The sequence below is a fragment of the Ailuropoda melanoleuca genome, chromosome 19, assembly GCF_002007445.2.
Source record: "Ailuropoda melanoleuca isolate Jingjing chromosome 19, ASM200744v2, whole genome shotgun sequence".
Classification (NCBI taxonomy): Eukaryota; Metazoa; Chordata; class Mammalia; order Carnivora; family Ursidae; genus Ailuropoda; species Ailuropoda melanoleuca.
This window is the reverse complement of record NC_048236.1, coordinates 30,665,321-30,680,129: the sequence shown is the minus strand read 5'-3', so window position 1 is coordinate 30,680,129 and position 14,809 is coordinate 30,665,321. Positions and strand designations below refer to the sequence as shown.

Below are 14,809 nucleotides of genomic sequence, written 5' to 3'. Positions count from 1 at the left end.
TATTTATTTATAAGACAGAGATAGAGACAGCCAGCGAGAGAGGGAACACAAGCAGGGGGAGTGGGAGAGGAAGAAGCAGGCTCATAGCAGAGGAGCCTGACGTGGGGCTCGATCCCATAACGCCGGGATCACGCCCTGAGCCGAAGGCAGACGCTCAACCGCTCTGCCACCCAGGCGCCCCTTTAATTTTTATTTTTTAAATGATTGTATTTATTCATTTGAGAGAGACAGCAAGCAAGAAAAAGAGCACAAGCAGGGGGAGGGGCAAATTTAGGAGAATGTCAACTGACACCTTAACAATATTGAATCATCTGATCCACATTCTGTATCTGTCTGTACACATCATTAAATGTTTTTAAATTCAAGTACCAAACTTTTCTATTTCAGATTATTTTTCCTCAAGACTGTTCACCTTAATTTCATAGATAGAATTTTGTTTCATATTAACAATGTTCTAAAATTCTTTTTTTTTTTTTTTTTTTTTTTTTTTTAGAAGTCTACCTAGAAGAAAGGCATTTTGGGGCACCTGGGTGGCTCAGTCGGTTAGGTGTCTGACTCTTGATTTCGGCTCAGGTCATGGTCTCAAGGTTGTGGGATCGAGCCCTGTGACAGGCTCCGCACTCAGCACAGAGTCTGCTTGTCCCTCTCCTTCTGCTCCTCCCACTGCTCACATTCTCTCTTTCTCAAATAAATAAATAAAATCTTAAAAAAAGAAGAAAGGCATTTCAACTTTATTCAAAGGCATTCTCTTCTTTAATAAAGCTAGTGGTTTTTCTCTGTTTTCTCATTCACTCTGATGGCTTTCTGCTGGTTATAGTCACATGCTCAGGGAGAGGAAGGGCGAGGTTCCTCCTTGGTGTTGGGTTCTTGTTTGTTGTGTTCATCTGCTCCAGAAGGAGGCCTTTTTTGTTTTTTTCACTGCCTGGCCCTTATACCCTTCGGTCTCAAACAAAAATATCTATGACTGGAATAACATGGTATCTGGTGCTTGCCTTGCTCTAATTCAGTATGTGTGGGGGAGAGTGGGTGGAGGTGTAGACAAAACAAAATTGACAGAGTTGACAGGGGTTCAAGCTGAGTGCTGGATCCCTGGGAGTTCATTACACTTCTCTCTCTACTTATGCATGTTCAAAATTTTCCATAGTTTAAAGTTTAAAAAGAATTATCTTGTGTTAGAAACAACAAAAAGAGTTCGGTCTCTGTTTTCCTCTTTTTAGCGGGCTTGTTTTATGTTCATGTTCTAAACGTGTGTGCACATAGAGGGGTCTTTCCTTCTGCCCAGGCTGTATCACCACCTCCCAGACATGAGGATTTTGGATTACTGTCCTGATGCTTTTCCCAAAGCATGAGTGAAAGAAGTGAATTTTCATCCTATTTGATCGCCGAGAGGATTTGATATCATTGACTACCCACTTTCTCCTTTCTTTCCTGTCATGTTACAAAACACCGGTTTCTCTGTCAGCCTCTCTTGACTCCGTTTTCGCTGGTTGTAGTTCCTGTCTTAGGCCCTGGTCCCCTTCTTTTTCTTTACACACCTTTCATTGTTGGTCTTCCTAATTCCGTTGTTTCAACTATCATTTTATTTATTCCCTTGATATTTTACCTTATTCTGTCCATTTGACATGGAATTTACTTTATTAGATTTGCAGAGTATTAATTTGTTCATTTATTTTCCAAACATTTTAAATGCTTCTACCGTGTACCAGACACTAGGTTGAACACAGAAGATAAAGAGCTGAAAAAAAATGATCATTTTCTTAAAAGAGTCACAATGATGTGCTAAAGGTTCCCCAGTTTATTTCTCAAGCTCTGATCACCTTTCTAAGACCAGATAGATGAAATCACTGACTGGGTGGTTTGTTAGCTTCAAAACAAGTACATCAAATAAATAAATAAATAAATAAATCACTGACTGGGTGGTTTGTTAGCTTCAAAACAAGTACATCAAATAAATAAATAAATAAATAAATAAATAAATAAATAAATGTATGTATGTATGTATGTATGTATGTATGTATGTCTCACTTTGCCCCTCTGCCATTCCGACTCATTTTTTCCCACCATTTCTGTTGGTGGCCTCAGCATGCCAGCGCTGACTTATCTTCCTTCTTTTCTCCACCTTCCCAGTCTTAACGCCTACTCATTTCCAACAGTTACCCTATGCTTTCATTAATAGCTATGTCCTGAACATACCCCAGCCTCCTCCCAGCCATCTAATATCAAAAGGCTTTTCACTCTTAAGAAATGCTTCTTGACATTTATTCTGGTAAAAGTTAGAATGCACACTGTAATACATTAACTTTTATTTGGCAACTTCTATTCTTCCCTTACATGAATTTTCATAATGACTCTTCTATCTCTGGCTATCTGAGGAAGATGTGTTATCATTTAATTTGATATGTGGAGACATCAAGTGACTTGCTCAAGATTACACTACTGGTGAGGGTCAAAGCAAGAAGAATAATTGGCCTGTTCCCCAAGTATACACCTTTTTTGTTGCTTGATGATCGTGAGGTCAGTTTGCTTCAGCTTCTTTTAGCAGCATTTCCCTAAGGATGTTTCTTGAGATGTTAATTGGTGTTATTAAAAAGAAAAGAATCCTATACAGATATGAATAGGATATCTGAAGATGATAGGAAGTTTAAGTATTTTTTATTTGAATCTTTAATATGCTAATGTATGCTGTGAATATACAAGGCACAATATATGTTATATGGCATTTTCCAAAGGTTTTTGACCAGAGAACTGTTGCTTCACACCTTCTCTCAGGACTTGTTTTCTCCAGAACCAATCTGGGGAAAGGTCATGCTGGAGGGAGGGAACTCTATATCACAGCTCCAGTTCTTATTCTCTTAATTTCACTTGCCAGGAGAAATCTTCACTTGAACATTCCCCTGGATGACTCTTCAACCACAGGTTAGTTATGGAATGAATCACACATCATTTTCAGTCCTTGCTGACATCTTTTCTTAAGCTTAGCCCAGCTGATGGCTCGAGGAGTCCCTCGCCTTCTGGCAGAAAACCAGCTGAGTTTGTGTACACATGCCTGGAAAATTATATTATTAAGTGATAAGAGCTGCTACTTTTTGAGCACTTGCTCAGTGTAAGGCACTGATGCAAATACTTTTATAAGAACTAACTCTTCTAATCCTCACACTCACCCTGGGGAGAAGGTGGTAAGGGGATCTCTGTTCTACAAATGGGAATCCAAAGGCTCAGTAGTACCCTCATGTCCCTGAACACGCAGGTGGCAATGACGAGCTTCCATGTCCTACTCAAGTCTGTCTGACTAGAGCCTATGCTTTTAGCTCATACTCGTATATTCTGACTCATTATCAAAATATTTAAGGATAGGTGAATCTGATTCAATGAGTAGAAGAATATAACAGTAGAGACTAGTGTCTGTGTCCACTTGATGGTATTTATGGCTGCATTCCCAGCTCCTAGCACAGTGTCTAGCATGTAGAAGAAGCTTAAGAAATCTTTGTTGAAGGAAACAGTCAAAAAAACTAAAGAGACAGCCCACGGAATGGGAGAAGATATTTGCAAAGGACACCACAGATAAAGGACTGGTATCCAAGATCTACAAAGAACTTCTCAAACTCAATACACGAGAAACAAATAAACAAATCATAAAATGGGCAGAAGATATGAACAGACACTTTTCCAATGAAGACATACAAATGGCTAACAGACACATGAAAAAATGTTCAAAATCATTAGCCATCAGGGAAATTCAAATCAAAACCACACTGAGATACCACCTTACGCCAGTTAGAATGGCAAAGATAGACAAGGCAAGAAACAACAATTGTTGGAGAGGATGTGGAGAAAGGGGATCCCTCCTACATTGTTGGTGGGAATGCAAGTTGGTACAGCCACTCTGGAAAACAGTGTGGAGGTCCCTTAAAAAGTTAAAAATTGAACTACCCTATGACCCAGCCATTGCACTACTGGGTGTTTACCCCAAAGATACAGACGTAGTAAAGAGAAGGGCCATATGCACCCCAATGTTCATAGCTGCATTGTCCACAATAGCCAAATCATGGAAGGAGCCGAGATGCCCTTCAACAGATGACTGGATTAAGAAGCTGTGGTCCATATATACAATGGAATATTACTCAGCTATCAGAAAGAACGAATTCTCAACATTTGCTGCAACATGGACGGCACTGGAGGAGATAATGCTAAGTGAAATAAGTCAAGCAGAGAAAGACAATTATCATATGATTTCTCTCATCTATGGAACATAAGAACTAGGAGGATCGGTAGGGGAAGAAAGGGATAAAGAAAAGGGGGGTAATCAGAAGGGGGAATGAAACATGAGAGACTATGGACTATGAGAAACAAACTGAAGACTTCAGAGGGGAGGGGGTGGGGGAATGGGATAGACTGGTGATGGGTAGTAAGGAGGGCACGTATTGCATGGTGCACTGGGTGTTATACGCAACTAAAAGCATCAAACTTTACATCGGAATCTGGGGATGTACTGTATGGTGATTAACATAATATAATAAAATAAAATAAAATTAAAAAAAAAAAGAAATCTTTGTTGAGCAGAGATTGAACTGAATAACAGTGAAGAGCCTTCGAAAGGAAGTATAGAAACAATGGAGCGAACTTGAAGAAAACCATCAATTAAACAACATAGTCTCTTCACTGCAAGCCTGTGAAGAAAAATCCCATCAGTCCTTGGAATTTCTGGAATGATTTTGGGAGCTCTTTGTTTTACCAAGTCGTAATTTCCCTGTTGGCTTATGGAGTTCGAGAACTAGTTGCGGCGGCTGGGCTGTCATCATCCCTACTCTTTGTTGTTGCGCTTTTAGTACACATCGCAGCTGCAGCAGGTATGAATCAGGCGAACTTACACAATCTTGAGCGTCCTGAAGGAGAATTGCCTGTTAGTCATTTATCAACTGGCCTGCCCAACCAGTAGGTTTCATCTCAGATATCTGAGCAGGTGACAAGTCAGCAATATAGGCAGAGGTTTTATAAAGAGAGGAATAGAAATAAGATATAAAAATCATTTTTAGGTAACTTATTCAATTATAAGAGAGACAAATTATTAACGTTATGATACCATCTTCACAGGGAAGTGCATAGGTGTAATTAGATGAGTTTCTTGCACCAAAATAAGATAATGATAATGAAATGTATGGACTGTGAGTGATGACTAAAGAAGGAAATAGTAATTATCTACGAATATGAACAGTGCAAATAGCCAAGGAGGGACAGAACTGAGGGGCTCAAGAACTAAGTTATTAGGAAAACCAAAAAGTGGTAAGAGGGAACAAGGGAACATTTAGTTAAAGGACTTAAAACTATTCATTTTTGGTTTAATAGTGAGCCTGGCCGAATGACTGTGATTGAACAAAATGGGTTTTGAAGATTATCTCAAGTTGAAAGTGTAACACAGCCTCCTTCTGTCCTTTCAAGGAATTTTGGACTTCATATAACTGATGATATTCAAAGAGCTTGCTGCTGACACCATTCCCATCCATGTGCCCACCAGCATAAGTGTGCACAGTGATCCTGTTCCTCGTGAGAACATTCTGTAATCTGTTTTGCTTTGACTTCTTGACTTTATTTTACCCGGACTCTTTCTGAACAAGATTTGAGGAGGTATGATACACACGTAGGTTAATGAAACCAAGCAACTCTTCATCCTGTTCACAGCTCCTGGCATAGTGAGTGCTTAAAAAAAGTACGTGTTCAAGGAATAAATAGAGGATCTAAATAACTAAAAGAAAATCTGGTTAAAACAGCCATGACTATATTTTGTTTCCAAAATCGTTCTTTTTGTGAGATTAACTGTTCCTTGGAAGATCTGCAGGTTCTACCCCACATAACTTTTTATAATCTAACATCAAGGGGAATTACTAAATTTAGGGAGCTTACATATCCACTGGGACTGGACTACGAATTGCCACATACCAATGAAATGATATAGAAAACACCACCAGAACTTCCACCTAGCAATCTTGCTCTCTAGAAAAGTACACCAGATCAATCACAAAATGCCTTAACTTCTTTCCTAAAATAATTACATATAAAAAATAATTAAAATCCACTAGAACATTCTCTTAAGAATGTAGCCTCTGTAGTTGATTTACAGATTTTAGAGGAGGAATAAGCATTAAAGAACATCGGATCCTCTGAGTTCCAAATCTGCCATGCTTCCTGTCAGTGCAGATTCCTGGGCCCCTCTTTAGACCTACTAGATCAGAATACTCAGGAGGCTCAGCCTGGAAATTTAAAAACTGAGAAAGATTTTCGAAACCACCATACTGTTCCTTGTTATCTAAAGAACCTTAGGTCTGGAGGGACTAGCTGATGAGACCCAGGTGGCGGAGCTGAGTTCCAGCAGAGGAATGACAGAGCCTTTGTCTGCTTCCCACTTATGGCTCCACCCTCCCTTCACATTTTCCCTTGCTGCTTGCTTTTTGACTTTCAGCATACATTCCCTAGTTGTTTGATCCTCCTCCTTAGCATACAGATGGCCTCCTCATGCGAACTCAAGTTCCACTGTGGTAAGTTGGACAGAGATCAGGTAGAAGTAGGTTTGTACCTTGGCACCCTCTGGATGACCCTGGCCAACTTACTTCCCTCCTTTAACCTGCCATTTCCACATCTGTAGGGTGTGAACAGTAATGACAACCTCACTGTGTTACTGTGTACTAAGGACTGAATGTTTGCATACCCCCAACACCATATGTTTAAATCCTAACCCCCATAGAATGGTATTTGACGATGGGGCCTTTGGGTGGTAGTTAGGGTTAGATTAGGTTACGAGAGCAGACACCTCCCATGATGGGACTGGTGTCTTTATAAAGGGAGGAAGAGAATAGAGCTCTTTCTCTTTCCATGTGAGGACATGGCAAGAAGGCAGCCATCTACAAGCCAGAAAAAAGACTGACCGAGAACCCAACCATGCTGACACTCCAATCTCAGACTTCCAGCTTCCTTCACCGTGAGAAATAAATGTCTCTTGTTTAGGCCACCAGTCTATGATGTTTTTGTTGTAGCAGTCGTGCTGACTAACATGCCATGAAGATCACATGAGGTAACAAGAGATAGTGCCTGCCACATATTAGATGCTCAGTAATTATTATATCCTCCCTTATGAGTAATTTTTTAAAAGGGTGAGTACCTGATGTCTCAATTTCCTGTGCAAATACCTACCACCCAGTCTGTGAGATGACAGATCAGGGCTAAGATGGGTACTAGGGGATGGAGGTCCAGCATATCTGTGTAGCAGGGTTTCCATGGACAATCTGGTTAAAAGGTGAAACTTCTGGGCAATTTGTCTTGATAATGCAAAGTGAGATGATTGCCTTTGCTTAGATTCTGTGTTCTTTGGGTGGCTTGAGGGAGACTGACGCAGACTAAAGTGTCCACTTTGCCCCTAATCACTCCTTAGTATGACCACTGACGGCAGCAGGACTCCTACCAAAGTTCTGTCACTAAGTTCTCTACCTGCCTTGCCTTGATCCCACTAACACCAATAAGTGCACTCCATGACAGGTAAACTTTGGTGTGGAGGCAGTTGTGATACAGTTTGTTTGTTTGTTTCTTTCTTTCTTTCATTCATTCATTCAACAAGTAACTGCGGAACACCTCTGTTGAAGGAACTGTCTTTCCAGGAACTCGGAAATGTAATCTGTTAGTCACTTCTGGATTCTAGAACCCATGCTCGGGCTCCATTCCACTAACCTAGACATTACCCCCTGTTTCACTTATACTTTAAATCATGTGCTGTAAAGCCATTCCGTTCTTATCGATGCCTCAGTGTTGGTCCTGACTCCAGCCATCAGTCTACTATGTTAAGAGTAGAAGTGGCATTCTAAGACCCAATGCCACAGTCATTCATGAGGGTAAGCCTTTTAGCCACCACCTCCTCTCCTCATGAAGTAATCATTACCTGAGAATAAGAATAGGTTTCTTCTTTATTTTTAATTCATCCCCCTCTCCTGCCCCCAGTGTATCTCAACATCAATTCATTTAAACATATTTACTGGGTGCCAGGCACATTAGGGAAGACAAGTGTCTCCACCTTCCTGGACCTTGCTGTTTAAATGAATAGTGATAAATCATTTGGGGATCCAGTGGGAAGAAGGGCTTAGATTTCTCGTCAGCATGGATTGACAACGGCTATCAGTCAGTCATTAGTGATGGAGTGTAACTCCGGGTTAGACATGAACCATCAGCTTAGATTGTTCTAGAGATACTTTTCCATTGTACAAAAGAAATGCCATTTCTGCTAATGGGAACAGGGCCACTTTCCTGTGCAAAGGCCTGGGGTGGGGGTGGGGTGCGGGGTGGAATGGATCTAGGTTTAGCTGGCTTTGAACTCCTCAGGCCCCTTCCCCAGTGTTTTGAGAACGCCCTGAGAGTGTGGGCTTCCAGCGTCCTCTCCCAGGCCCCGGCGCCAGATGCCGGTTGCCACCCCCGCCTTGGCGGGTGTGATGTCTCTGGAGGCCGCTAGAGGGAGATGAATGCCCGAGACAGCTGCCGCCGTGAGGGGCGGCTATGGTGACCTGGGCTGCCTTACCCATCTGGCTTAGTAGCTGCTCTGGGTGGATTTAGAACGGCCTGGAAAACAAAGTGTGAAAACAGTGAAATCAGAGAAAATGCTGGACTCCAGTTAAATCGAATTTGAATTTCAGATAAACAGCAAATATTAGATCATTCATCGTTATCTTAAATCGAAATGTAACTGGGTGCCCTGTACTCTTCTTTGCTAAATCTGGCAACCCTAATTAAAGAATAAAGGGGGTCTGGGTAGACAAAGTCCTTCTAAGGGTTGGGGGAAAAGGAATTTTTCCTACCTACCTGTTACTTGAATCTGGAACAAAGTTTTGTGTCCTTCAGACTGGAAAAAGTTGGTCTTTTCACAGACGCAGAGGAGCAGTGACGTGGCCTGTGGCCTCAGCTGGGAGAGGCCTGAGGTGTGGCGCTCTACTCCAGACACCTCCTCCAGTATCTTCTCCAAGACTGAATATGCCACTGAAGTCCTTTCCACATTCGGGAATTTCTCCTAAAGAGGTATTTCTTTGAGAAAATGTCTTATAGCTCAGGCTGCAATAACAAAATGTCACAGAGTGGTGGGTTTAAATAGTAGTCATTTATTTCTCACAGTTCAGGAGGCCAGAAGTCCAAGATCGGGTCATCAGAATGGTTGGGTTCTTGGTGAGGACCTTCTCCCTGATTTGCAGAAGGCCACCTTCTTGCTGTGCCCTCACATGGCAGAGGGAACGTGCTCTGTTCTCTACATGCCCTTGTTAAGGGTGCCAGTCACATAATTCGGGTTGCGTTCTCATGATCTCATCTAAACCTAATTAACCTTCCAAAGGCCTCACCTTCAAATAGTGTCATCACAGTGGGGTTAGGGCTTCATCATACGGATTTTGGGAGGACACAAACATTTAGTTCATTGCAGAGGAGAAGAGCAGAAGTGCTGTCAATGAAAACTTCCTGAAAGATTGCTTAGCTACTTCTTAGAAATTAGTACCAGACCAGAGAAAGAAATAAAACAAAAGCTTGGGTTAAGAGGCAGTTGGCAAGGAAGGGACCAAGGCATCAAGACAAATATGAGGATCCCAGAAGAGGGGGTTGAGTTGCAGTTGCTACATTTCTAGTTAACAGTTTTGTTCAGGGCTGGAGCCCTTTATAGAGGACGCGTTTGGAATCTGAAGAATTGGCTCATATCCAGTTAAAAAATGACTTCTGGCACCTGAAACGTATGACCATGATTTTTTTCATGGCAATAATCGTATTCTCGGACTGAATAAATGCAACCAATGCAAGAGTATTTTTATTTCTCCTGATAGTTGGAACAGAGTTCTAATGTCCTTTGCGTCCTAACAAAGCTGAAGGTAATCACAAGGGGCTATGCTCACCATCAAACCACATGTTTCTCTAAGCTTTTTGTCTTGCTTGCTTCTCCCAGAGTTGACAAAGGTACGTGGAATACTGAAAAGGTTCTTTCAAGACTCACAAAAGGAAGCATTCTTCTTTTGGTTCCTTTTTCTCCAAGGTCGATATCAAGCAAAGAGTTCCTAATTACTAGGAGAGGCTGCCTTAGTGACCTTGAGGACACAGCACTCTCCTGCAGGCCTGGTTTAAAAAAAAAAAAATTTTTTTTTTAAGCTGATAACATTAATATCAAATTAAATCAGCAGGGGGCACAATTTCTTCACAATGCGTTAGGCTTCGTTTTTTGATTAGAAAGAAAAACACCAAAACTGTTTCCTTGTACTGTTTTGAATCAGTGTTACCCAATATATCTGATCATCCAAACATTGAAATGTCATGCACATATTCATTTCCCACTGAAAAAGCCAACCTAAGCCATCCAAAAGGGGTTGACAAATGAACTGACAGTGCCCAGCTTATTGTGTCATTTCTGCATTAGTAATTCTCTATTTTTAAAAATAAACAATCATAGGGTAGGCATGATCAGGACTGTAAAAGCAAGCACCACAGCTGAACCCGTTGTCTGTATTTATTTAAAGTTTCTCCTAGAAACTCCCAGCCTGATGGTGACCCCCATTTTCTGGGCAATTAGAAAATGAGTAGGAAGATTTCATCTATTGATTTCATCCAGAATTGTAGCAGTTACTTTCAGGGGCTGTGTTTTGCAGATGTCTTACACATCTTGAAACAGTTTGCACATTCCTAAAGCTCAAAATCAGGTTTGTGATATTCTCTTTTTGATTTGCTAGAAAGGAATACGATCAATGCACTTGTCTCGTAGTGTTCCCGTCTGTGTGACATGGAATGATCTGGTAGTGCCCAAGTGTCATCTCCTGCATTTGTCCTGGCTCCGACTCGGTGCTATCTTGGATTTCATTGCTTTATTTCTCTTGGCAGCCATTTTATTATTTCAAAAAGAGAAACAGATTTTAACTATTATACAGGAATATTGGAAAGATTCTGGAAATCTTTTCATTAAATAGATACCAAGAGTTCTTCAGCATTATTCCTATTCAGTGCAGTATTAATAACAGCCAGAACTTACTCTGTTTTAGAGTTTATTCCTTTACATTTATCAACTCATTAAAATCTTCTTCAGAGAGGTTAAGAAACGTGCTCCAGTTCACTCATGTAGTAAGAGGTGAGGCAGAGATACGAAGACATATAATCTGGTTCTAAAAACTACATACAAGATGTGGGATTGTAAAATGAGGGATGGTATGGAGAAGTTCTGCTTCTGCTCGACCCACCCTGTTCTCCCATCGCTTCCCTCCCCTAGAAGTACAGCTACACCTTCAGTACCTTATGCAATTATAAACAAAAATAAACTGACCCTCCCCTTTAGGACACCACAGGCGTCGCGTTGTGTTCACTGTCCTGAACTTCGCCTTTCTACCGAACCATCTGTCCTGGATACCTTCCCCGAGCACAACGGACAAGGTAGCCTCATTCTTTTCCAGCCTTATTGTTTTGCATTACAAGATGTTTGATAGTTTATGTCACCAACCGTCCATTTGTGGAAATGGGTTGCTTCTCTTCTTATGCTCTTACTGTCGGTGGCTCAGCACAACAGTTGTACATGCAGTTTTGTAGCAGTGCAGGGACTCCTGTGGGATAACCTTCCAGAAGTATGAGAGTGGGGTTGAAGTGTGGAAACATTCGTACTGTTGCATAGTTACCACCACATGGACCTTCTAGGGACTGTGCCATTTGCATTCTAGCAGAAATGCTTGTTTCTTTACAGCCTTACTAACACAGGGTATTGCTGACCTTTTGGATGTTTGCCAATATGATGAGTGAGAATGGCATTTCAGCATTTTTAATTAACATTTTAAAAATTATGAGTAAGGTCGAGCATCTTTTCATGGTTTGAGGTTTCCTTTATACTTTTTATGTGATCTGTGTCCATGTTCTTGCCCATTTATCTATTGGCTTGGTGATCTTTCTCACTTCAATTTTTTAGGAGTTTCTAATGTTTGAAAAATAAGCCATTTTTACATGCTAGGAGTTGCAAATATTTTTCTTGGTTTGCATTTGCATTTTATTGTGCTAATCCCTTTTTGGAGACCATGAATGCATTTTTTATTTTTATGAGTTTAAACTAAGATATAGATAGGCCTCGAATGTTGTAGGTTGTTAAGTAGTCAAGGTTTTAATTTTACTCAATAAAAGTATGTTGAGAACTTACTACTGTGCTTCCCAACTTGTGCTAAGTGTTTGGAGCAAAGCTGCTCCCCTGGCTAAGTTCCTAATCTATTCTGTGCAGAGAGGCAGGGGGACAGCCCAGGGGTGTACTGTGATTAGTCTGGTGTAGTCCAGACCAATCATGCCGATCTAGTGCTTTTCTTTCAAAACTGGGTATCTGGCCTCCCTTAAGCTCAGGGTGCTATGACCCTGTTAGGACCGATAATGCACAAAGGGAAAGGAGGGCAGGTTTTGAGAAAGCTTTGTTTTCCTAAGAAAACTAGGCAGATAGTTGCTTCCTGCCTTCGCTGCTTTGTCTTGCCTTGAATGCAGATGTGATGCCTAGAACTGCAGCAGCCATCTTTTGGCCAAACAGACTAAAGAATTTTTGCACTAACATGTGCTGACTTAACATAGCAGTTGCCTGTGTCCAGTGGAGGAAAATAAACGTTTTCTTTTTCTTAAGCTACTGTTGGTCAGGCTTTCCTTGAAACAGTCGGTCACTAAGGGGCAGTGTGGCCGCTTAAAACACTGTTACGTTGGCTTGCCACACTTCTGTTGATTCGACCAATAAGGAGACCATAAGCCCAAATGGATTTTGACATCTATTAAACAGATAGCGTAAACTAGAGCCACATGATGCCAGCTACCTGCATCCCTCATCCCACAGGACTACACCAGACCAAAAAAGCCAGATGATGGGCAACACAAGCAGAGGGACACTCTGTTGCCGAGGAGCCAAATGTAGGCTCCAGCCAAGCAGTTTAGCATCTGCAATTCTTTTCAAAGGACGGGGACAGGTGGGAAGTTCTATCTCATAAGAATCTGGGAAACAGATGAGAAACTGCCTTGTGGCCACTTTCCACAACATAGGGCAGTGGGTGGGAAAGAGCTTTGTGACAGCTTCTCACCAAACTGCCCCTCCTGCTGAGCTCCTACGAGGAGGGCAGGGCAACCACCATGACAAGTCAGACTGCAGCTGGGCCTTGCCTCGGTGGCCCCCATGTGGAGACCTGTAAGTGTGTCAGGGAGTCATGCTGGAGCTGGTTTCCTAGAAATTGCAGATAAAAGCCTTTCTAATTAAAAAAGTTCTCCTTTCAAGGTAGCATGGGGGAAAGGGCTTAAAGTTGTTGAAGGACAGGTTATTCAGAGAAATGTTATATTCTGCTTATAGTTTTATCTTTTGCTGAACTATTTCCCAGTATCTCCTAAGAGTGACTACAAGGACATTTCCCTGCATACAAAGGTAGTGTTGTCATTCATTCTCAGGCATTTGCAAGGACATGTTGTAAGATTTTGTGTGTGTGTGTGTGTGTGTGTGTGTGTGTGTGTGAGTAAACGTGCGTGTAAGGTAAACATTAGCAACACACCTCACAGACCTCTGACACACTGTATTAACAGGCTTTCTGCAGCTGCCCTTTGTAAGTGATGTATATAATTACACATTTAAATTCATCCCCAGCCACACAAACTGGCTTGTCTCATTCTTATTTCTTAGATATATAATGCAGATTTTGACATATGAAACTCCAACGCTAACAAGCCTTAGAAGAAACATTTTTACAGATATTGCTTTTTCCTGCCTGAAAGGAAAGCTCAAATAACTGCAGAAGCAGAGCAAGGGGAAGGCGGCATCTTCATGTGTCACCCCAAACTGCATCAGGTGGGAGATGTGGTTCATGTGGTCATGTCCTATCTCCTTCGTGTCCTGTAGAATTTATGACATCTGTATATGACTCATCCTAGCTTTCTACAGGGATGAAAGGAGATGGGTAGATCAGTTGTAGAATGGAATACATGATGTTTGAGCTGGTAGGGACCTAAGATCCCATCCTCAACCCTCTATTTTATTGGTGAAGGTACCTTACCAAAACAGCTTGTCCCTGGTGGCTCAGGACAAAAGCTCACACGGGTCCCTGGGCCCCCCTCCCTCCCAGCCCCACTCTGTCCCGCGCTGCCAAGTGTCCCATGAGCATATGAGTAGGAATGCCACCCTGCATGACCCAGCTCTGCAACCAAGCCCTTTGTAACTTTGTAGCAATTTTCTTCACTGTCCTCAAAAGGGGACATATAGGAACATATTCCTAAGGTCTGATTTGCAACCTTTTAAAAGTGATCCTGCTGAGGAAGTTATTCACTGGGAATTCTGGAATTTGCTGGGAAGACTTTCCTAACTTTCTGAAGTTCCCAAAGAAGGGACTGACTCAAGAACTGCAGGTTGGGGGAGGCGGGTAGGGTGAGAGCAGAGGCTGGAAGCAGGAGGATTTAGTGAAAGCCCACACGTCCAGTGGTGAGCTCCCTCTTCAACCCCAGGCTGAACTTTTCCCCCATAACACTGGAACTTAGGCTTACCCTCTCCTGGTAGGTAAGTGGAGGACTCTTCTCTGGAGAAATGGATTGGGGCAGAACAGATGTACAGACACCAGTATTTGAGGGTCACTCGACAAAATGGCCATCTCTGCCTGTACATGGCCACGAGGTTCACCAGAAAACAAGGGTTGGCGCTGCTCACAGCTCCGCTCAGCTATGGGGGGCTTTGCTCTTATACCAATGAGTAAGAACGGCCAAGGATGGGTAGATGCTGAGGGAAACTGCTCACGTGAAAAACAGACAAAAAAGTAAAAAATAAAAGGAAGTCAAAGGATTCAGA

The 14,809-nt window shown here is 41.9% G+C and overlaps 1 long non-coding RNA gene across 1 annotated transcript in view; it reads left to right on the top strand.

Annotated features, from left to right (window-relative positions):
• Positions 1 to 9,004, top strand: part of LOC105236292 — a 12,995-nt gene extending 3,991 nt beyond the window's left edge. The window contains exons 2-3 of the long non-coding RNA XR_002142108.1: positions 2,870 to 2,916; positions 8,898 to 9,004. This is a non-coding gene — a long non-coding RNA (uncharacterized LOC105236292). The remainder of the gene's footprint in view (positions 1 to 2,869; positions 2,917 to 8,897) is intronic.
• The last annotated feature ends 5,805 nt before the right edge of the window (positions 9,005 to 14,809 follow it).